The sequence below is a fragment of the Equus asinus genome, chromosome 23 (assembly GCF_041296235.1).
Source record: "Equus asinus isolate D_3611 breed Donkey chromosome 23, EquAss-T2T_v2, whole genome shotgun sequence".
Classification (NCBI taxonomy): Eukaryota; Metazoa; Chordata; class Mammalia; order Perissodactyla; family Equidae; genus Equus; species Equus asinus.
The window spans coordinates 26,262,722-26,271,088 of NC_091812.1; the positions used below are offsets into that span (position 1 = coordinate 26,262,722).

General features: G+C 39.9%; 1 long non-coding RNA gene across 3 annotated transcripts; it reads right to left on the reverse strand.

Moving 5' to 3' along the window:
• Positions 1-813: 813 nt before the first annotated feature.
• LOC139041687 (uncharacterized) lies at positions 814-8,120 on the reverse strand. 3 transcript variants are annotated; one of them, XR_011497348.1, is made up of 5 exons: positions 7,764-8,106; positions 7,210-7,337; positions 6,084-6,536; positions 5,059-5,159; positions 814-1,629 (listed from the first exon to the last, which is right to left on the reverse strand). It is a non-coding gene; the product is annotated as an uncharacterized lncRNA (long non-coding RNA). The 3 variants fall into 3 exon arrangements; XR_011497347.1 differs by lacking the exon at positions 7,210-7,337 and having other exon boundaries at positions 7,764-8,120; XR_011497349.1 differs by lacking the exon at positions 7,210-7,337 and having other exon boundaries at positions 1,041-1,629; positions 6,084-6,195; positions 7,764-8,042.
• Between the last annotated feature and the right edge of the window lie 247 nt (positions 8,121-8,367).

The following is an 8,367-nucleotide window of genomic DNA, read 5'->3' on the forward strand; positions in this document are numbered from 1 at the left end:
AGCAAGCAAAGCCTAAATACATACATATACACATAAACCACAAATAATTAAATACATGGAAGATTTGGAAGAGGTATTGGGGAGCAGGATAAAGCAACAATTTGATTTTAAGTTTACAAGAACCCTAATTTCCTTCTTTTCTTTTTTTAAAGATTGGCACCTGAGCTAACATCTGTTGCCAATCTTTGTTTTTCTTCTTCTTCTTCTCCTCAAAGCCCCCAGTACATAGTTGTGTATTCTAGTTGCAGGTCCTTCTCGTTGCACTACATGGGACACTGCCTCAGCACGGCCTGATGAGTGGTGCTAGGTCCACGCCCAGGATTCGAACCAGCAAAACTCTGGGCCACTGAAGCGGAACGTGTGAACTTAACCACTCGGCCACGGGGCCAGCCCTGAGAACTCTAATTTCTAAGAGATTTTTCTCCCTTGCAGGTCTTGTTCACACGTTCTCAGAGTTTGGAAAAGAAGCGTGTAGGTGGGTAGAAGCCTTGGGCATTTGCTTAGGGCTAGTTCAGACAACCTGCTCTGCAGATCTGTATGCGATGATAGGAAGCAGCACCTTGGTGTATTGGTAATCAATAAAAAGAAGTTACAGAACAACAAACATAGGATGACCATAAAAAAAGATGCAAAAGAAAACTATATGTATGTATGGATGGATGGATGGATCTAATCTCTCCATCTTTCTATCAATCATTTATCCATGCACAGAAAAAATCTGGAAGAATACACACTAATTGTTAATAGTGGTTAATTCAAGGGAGGGAATTTGGTCGGGGTGGAATGAGAATGATGAAAAAGGATGACATTTTTAAAATATTTCTGTATTATTTGAATTGTTTGCAATTAATTACTTTTGCAGTTCAAAGATCCCTCACAAAGAAAAGATAGTAAGTAAATAAATCACCAGCTTGGATTTAAAAATGAGTTGCTTAAAATGATAGCATAATGACTTTTTTTTTAGCAAGGATAAATTAACTGCTTTGATCTCACCATGATGTGTTTATAAAAGCTCATGGGAAAAAATGACAAATGTGCTTGGTTGTAACAATGTCTTCATTGGCAAATATCTTGTTCCCTGGAAATAACTTGGAAAGAACAGAGATAAACTATGAAAATGTTGGTGCTACAGAATAGAAAGGCCTGGGATTGAACTGTAACGTTACTGTAAACATGCATCTGAGGTGACAAAAACAAACCAGAACAACAACAAAAAAACCTACATGTTTGAGCAGATACTGCATGCGTTCTTTAAAATGTAAATTCAATTTAGTAGACATTTTGTGATTACCCAGCGTTACAGACTGAATTGTGACCCCCCCAAATCCATATCTTGAAGCCAGAACTTCCAGTGTGATTATATTCAGAGATAGGGTCTTTAACAAAGTTATTAAGGTTAAATGAGGTCATAAGGGCAGGGCCCTAATCCAATAGGACTTGTTTTCTTATGAGGAAAGGAAGAGAGTGTGTGTGCACAGAGGGAGCCTCCCACAAGCTGCAGTCAGGAGTTGGCTGGGCTGTCATCATCTGAAGGCTTGACTGGAGAGGGATCCGTTTCCAGGCTCACCTGGTTGTTGGTAGGATTCAGTTCCTTGTCACGTGGGCCTCCCCAGCATGGCAGCTTGCAAACTGAGAAGCAAGAGAGCATCTGCTTGTAAAACAGAAATCACAGTCTTTTCTAACCTAATCCCAAAGGGACATCCCATCACCGTTGCTACATGCTATTGATTAGGAGCAAGTCACTAGATCCAGCCGACACTCAAGAGACAAGGATTACACAAGGGCATGAATACCACGTGGGTGTTCTTGGGGGCCATCTTAGCAGTTGGTTTAACCAACTCCCCTATAAAATGGAACATTAACCCCAGCCTGCCCAACTCACAGGCTTTTTACGAAAATTCAATAATTTTGACTGGTATGTTTGACTGTGTTTCAAGATGTCTATCATTGTACAAAAGAGAGGAATTTTCAACAGAGAATACATTGTGACTGTCTCAGAACAGCGTTTCCTTGGGGGATGGAGGGGGCTATAAAGGTGAACTGGTACATTTATTTAGGAGAAGAGAATGTAAGTTCTTCTTAATCAGTAATTTCTCTGATTTTCTTTTCACTTATAGCTACCTAACATTGTTCAAATAAAGAATATGACCTCTTCTTCCCAGGAGAGATGGAATTTATTTTTTATTAAAAGCATTTACTGATGCTTAGATCCGTCACATCTTGTACATTTCCAAAGCAAACTGAGCAAAAGGTCAATGTAAATGTTCTTATGAATCAAATCCTTAAAATGTTCACAGCCTAAAAGGCTAATAATCTTCAGATAAAACTGCTGAGAAATTCTTGTATTTAAAAAAAAATGCTATTTTCTAATTCTTAAGCTAGAGAAAATTTTTGATGTCCAGAAAATATTGACTGGTGGGTTTATGTAGGACTATACCCATCAAAACAAGCTAAATTAGTGCCTTGCGTTTTTATAAAATAGTTTTATTTGCATTTGTCTAATAGCATTAATAAAACATTGTACGGTTTGTAAACTGAAATCTTTAAAAATCAATGCTTAAAAGAAAAACTTCACACCTAATAGGTATAAAAACAAAGTTACACATTAAGATGTATAATGTGATGTTAATTTTGTATGAAAATGGATATAATTTCTATATTTCTATATATACATAGGCAGGATAGACACCAAAATGTTAAAAGTGATTATCTCTAAGTGACATTAGAATATTTGAATTTTATTCTTTTTGCCTTTTTCGAGTTTTCTCAGGCAGCCTGTTGTGCTGTTTGGGTATCCTCTGATCGATGAATGCCCATTTCGTTAGAGTTCAAAGGGGGAGAGACAAAGGGAACAGCTTGCTCCGCTGTGTTGCTAACGTCGCTCTCTTTTTTGAGTTTTCTACAGTAAACATTCTTGGCTTTTATAAACAGAGAAAAGCTGTACAAAGAACCTATATGTTTCTACTTTTAGAACAATAGTCCATGGGCAGCAGCAGCACAGTGACAAAACGGGAATAACATGGTAATGGGAGGGCTGAGCGGGCTTTGGAGCCAGGCCATTCCCGCCGTCCCAAAGGCCTGGGCTCCCTGACAGTGCCCCTGGGATGCTTCAAAGCACAGCTTAGACCACCGTGGTAAGCAAACCAAAGCTAATAAGAGTCAAAATACTACCACCACCCCTCTTTCTTTTCCGACTTAAGTAGAATTCTGAAAGGACTCCCATTGAAAGAACTACCTCTTGAACCATTTCTGGTTCATACTTAAATTGTTGACTTGCATTCATTTAAGAAATAACTGAAGCTGAAAGCAGGTAATATAAGTTTACTCCAGGTGGCTATCTTCCCTCCTCCAGTGTCTATCAGGATAATGTGGTTGTTCTCCGTCTGCTCCCAAACCAGGTCACAGTAACGCCCAACACCCCTTAAGGTCGCTCCTGGCTACTGTGTGGAAACCACTCCAAACAGGGTCCCTAACTCACATCTCGTGTCGGGGCTTTTTCTGGGGGACAAAGGCAAAAATAGAAACCTGAGAGGAAAGCACCCCAGACAGTTGGGTGAGGCAAAGTGTTTCTAAGGAACCTGGACAAGAGAAGTCTTCTTTGCAAAATTTTGCCTGAGGGGTTGAAAAGTAAACTCAGTATTACAAAGATGCTCCCAGAACTGAGGTGGCTGCTGACTGCTTGACCGTTGCTGTATGGTTAAATGTTTTTTAAAATCAGAAATCGTTGCAAAAGAATAAGATAGAGACTAGCAAAGGAAATATGATAAGAACAGTTATGTGGGTTTTTGTGAGAGGAAGAGAGCAAAAGAAAAGCCTTTCAAAAGAAGAGTCGCAGAGCGATTCATATCTGTAGTCTAAGTAGATTATGTAGCTCCTGGCAAGGATCTTCCATTTAGTACAACCCAGCAAAGGTTTGCTGAGTGAGTGAATGGATGGGAGGGGCGGGGGATGAATGAATTAATAAATAAGCAAGTATTCATTTTCTCTGCCAAAGAAACCCTCTTGTTGCCCACTCCTGGAGATGAAGAGGAAGAGGAAGAGCATGGGGACCTTCATAATCAAATTACTGTAGGATGCTTATGTGTGACTCAGGGCGGGGCACAGTCGAGAGCTCTCATCGTGATAAGGCCAGGGTAAGAGTTCACAGAGAATAGAGTCAAGAGAAAGATGAATTTGTCAGGTAAACCTGACTGGACGTGGGAACAAGTTGGTAGTATACTTTGAGAAGTGCGAAGTACGGAGTTTTAGATGTTCTGGAAGAGATTTTGTGGACTCCTGGAGAGTAAGGAGCTATAGCTGAAGAAAGAATATTTTTGGTATTCTGACCCTGCCTCATATATTACATTTATAATAATCTATATCCTCCATCCTAAACTGCCTCCCCCCTCCTTGCCTATCTCCTTTCCTCCCTTTATTCTTCTTTCTCTCCCTCCTTTGCCTTCCCTTCATCCCTCCCTTCCTTTTTCCTTTTTTATGGAAATAATTAATTACGTTACAGTTAAGAAAAGTGATAGTTGACTTAAATGAGATGTCAAAAGAAGAACGGTACTCTAGAGGGGTAGTGGATCAGGAGGGAATCATTTCTATAGAAGTCATTTGAGAGAATCATCCAAGAAAATTTCTAGAAAGCACGGCTGAGGGAAGGGAGTTGCAGACAAGAGGTGCTGAATGTGCAAAGGAATGGAGGTACTATATGGGGCCCAAGTCACTCAATGGGGTGAGAATATGGGATACACATCGGTGGTGCCAGAGGATGAAGCCGGAAGGTTGATGGGGGCCAGATTTTGAAAAGGCTCGTGCCTGACACCATCAGTAGCACCTCCTGAATGTGCACCTCCCTCCTCCCTCCTAAGTGTACAAATACTTGGAATGGCACACTCTCGTTTCAATATGCCTGCTAGAAATTCATATACTTTTCCTGATGTCTGAGCGGCCTTGGATTATGCCATCTATGGTGATAGAGGCTGCAACCATTAGGTGACACTGCCCAGTGTGGCTTAACCATACCAATGTAGTGGTGAACCAAATCAAGTTTAACAATAAACTCCAAACACTGACCTGTGTCTCCATGGGTCTCATGTTTGTGTGTGGGGGAGAATGGGCCGTGGAATGTGTCTCCATCGGGGATAAGGGTTGCTTTTCGGCTCACCTATTGTCTCCTGTAATTATTGACAATGAAATCAAAGATCAGCAGCTCAGTCTACGGGAGGATTTTATAAAGGAGTGAGATGTGATCAGATCTGCATTCTAGAAAGAAAACAGAACAGTTGAAAGAACTGTAACTTTAATTTACACTGACTGTAGAACTGAAAACCCCTGTAGGTTGTGACTTCTTAAATCCTTACAGTAACCACAGGAAAGGAAAATCTCTTAGCATACATTAAAGTTACAGAGCCTTAATATTAATGAAACTGAGTGAACACGTTGGAATTTCCCACCCATTTACCATTAACACAAGGAAGTTGATAGTCATCTTAAAGAAAGCCTGGTTTGACTGCTTAGACGCATGACCATGTTTTTTCTACCTTTTTTTATGTTTGCTCAGCGGTTCTCAAATTTCCATGTGCATGAAATAGTTCGATTGTGTACACAAAATCATATATGCTTTGCTTTGTGGGAAATGTTTGAGTCATTTTTGACACTCTGAAACCTTGCTTTATGGCTGTCTCTATCCTCTTAACTGAAGTTTAAGATTCTCATCTCCCGTCTTGTACCATAGTCCAGGAGAGAGATGTGGAGAGCGGGACCCAAGGCTCCTGTTTGTCTCCTGGTCACTAGTCTCATCATTCCCACCCTTGCTTTTGACCCACATTCTCCATACCTTCAAGCTGCCCATCATTTGCTAGCTTTGGGTCAGGCGGTGGGCCCCTAGGATACTCAGGTATCTGGGATAGACACACATTCTCCTTTCTCTCCCTTCCTCTCTATGAACGCAGAGAGATCACGGCAACTTCTTGACCTGAACTGCGCAAATATTAAACTAAAGTAGGTTCTGGGTGTGGATCTCCCGCAAGGAGTATAATTTTTTAAAAAATTCTTTTTCAGTTTCTTGTTACTGAGCTGGGCACAACAATGGCACTGACCTCATGGTTGTCAGGAGGATTAAACTGGACGATGAAGGTAGAGTTTATGGCACAGTAACCAGCAGGATAGTAAGTTCTCAATCCATGTTAGCTGCTTCTTCTGTCCTGACATCTAGGAGTTTTCACAGAGTCATTCATTTATTTTTAAGTTCACGCAAAGGAATAATATTTTCAGATAACAAGTAGGGCTGCACCTCTGTAGGCTTCTGCTTGATATTCTGCACAAATCTGCTTTTTGGCTCTGGCTTCAGTCTTTGCCTTTGGAAGCCTGAAGAGCTGATTGCCCTTTTCTCTCTCATTTCTCTCATCCTTGAACTTGGCCTTGGCCAGTGAGCAGGTATTCAGGTGGTCACCATCACACGTGATCAGCATAGCAACTTCAGTTATGGGAATAAGGCCTGTTGCTCAAATTTTCTGTGATTGCCCAAATATTTGCTTTCATTCTGCAGGTAACTTAAAGTGAAAAATACCCTTATGTGCTTTATATATTGAAATTCTATTAATTGAAATAAATGCAGATTTATTACTGTACGCTACATGCTATGATGCTATGATAATTAATGGTGATTTTTAAGGTTACTAAAATTATGTACAAAATCATGTAGGGAATTTTCAAATAATTAGATGCATAGGAAAATAATATTTTTGTTAAGTATCAATCTAAGAAAGTGCATTAGCTAGAAACATTTAGGAAAAGTATTATATAGTTTTTGAGCCAACAAATCCTATATAAATTTAAGTCATAAAAGGTAGAATATTCCAGATTAGATAATATCATAACATCTGCAAAATTGTTTAATAATTTTTCATTTGTAATTTTACACACAATAACCTTGTTATTACATTCTTAAATTCTTAAGAATTGTATTTAATCTTATCAGTTTCTATCTGGGCCATGAGTGTATAAAGGAAAATTCTTGTTTATGAATTCTTCTCACGATAGAGGAAAGCAGAATACTCATTTTACACTTCAACATTTCACAAGGAAGAATAATTTTAAATTATATATAATAACATCCATGATTAATCAACTTTAATTCAGAAGTAATAAATAACATAAAGAAGAGGAGAAAGCAACAGAAAAATGCCTGTTTACAGAGCCCACAAAGTAAATGGCACTACTTACCACCGTGCAGTGTACAACCTGAGGTACTGTATATGGTGGCCTTATATATTCAGTGTCAGCAATGCTCAGAATAGTGACATTAGTAACAGCCTAGGAGCTGGCAGTGCTGAGAAATGACCATCCCTGAACTGTAATGTCAAAGATTTTACTTTGGTTACTAAGATTTTCAAGAATAAAATTTTCATAATAATTGCTTTTAAGTAAATATTTTCAGATTTATTCCTGTAGGCTAGAAGTTCATTCTGAAATATGATTACTGTCTTCAGCAGAATATCCATTTTAACACATGGTCGTTTAGCAAACAGCCAAAATGAGTATTCAGGACACCTCTAAATATATGAGATTTTTCTTTTCTGTATGCTTTTTCTTGTTGCCACAATGATAATAATGCTTCATATTAATGTAATACTCAAGTGTGCAGAAATGCTCTTTCTTTATTTTTCTCTAATCAAACTGAGCTAAATTCACATGAGCTTCCGTTTCATCTAATAGCAGAAAATGTAATCTAGCAATTCAAAGTAAACTCCACTCCTTCTGGATTAAAATCTACTTACCTTCTGCTAGGGGGATAATCAGTCCAGTTCCAGGCTTATCTCCTCTCTCCCCTCCTGTTCTTTCTGGGGAGGGTCTGAGAGCCACAGCACCATTTCTATGTCGCACTGGTCAGCTCCAGGCAACAGACAACACTGGGACTCGAGGCTACCAGATCATCTCATATGATGAGAAAGGCTAGAAATCCAAAATTTTACATAAAAATCTTTCAATTTGTAAGTATCAGCAAGTATTTGCCCCTCCAGATCCACTCTGCGCCCTTGTTGACCCGGCTCTGTGCCGGGAGGCTGGCCCTTAGGGACGGTATCAATGGGCTTTTTTGCCCTCCACTTCCTAATTGGGCTCAGCCAGTGGGAGTCACCAGCCCGTGGGTCACAGCGGGAGGGAGGACACTTAGGGAGGAGTGTCTTCTCCATCTCCCTCTGTTGGCTTGGACTAACCATGGCTGCTGTCCTCCACCAAAGGCTCCTGTCCAGAGCCCTTCTGGGTATGTGGAATGGCCCTGCGGCTACAAGCACAGAAAGGCTTGCCAATCTTTGTTGTTTTCCCCTCACTCTGTCCGTACTCTTCTAAAGAGTTCGTTTGAGAGTGCCATCTGTTTCCTGC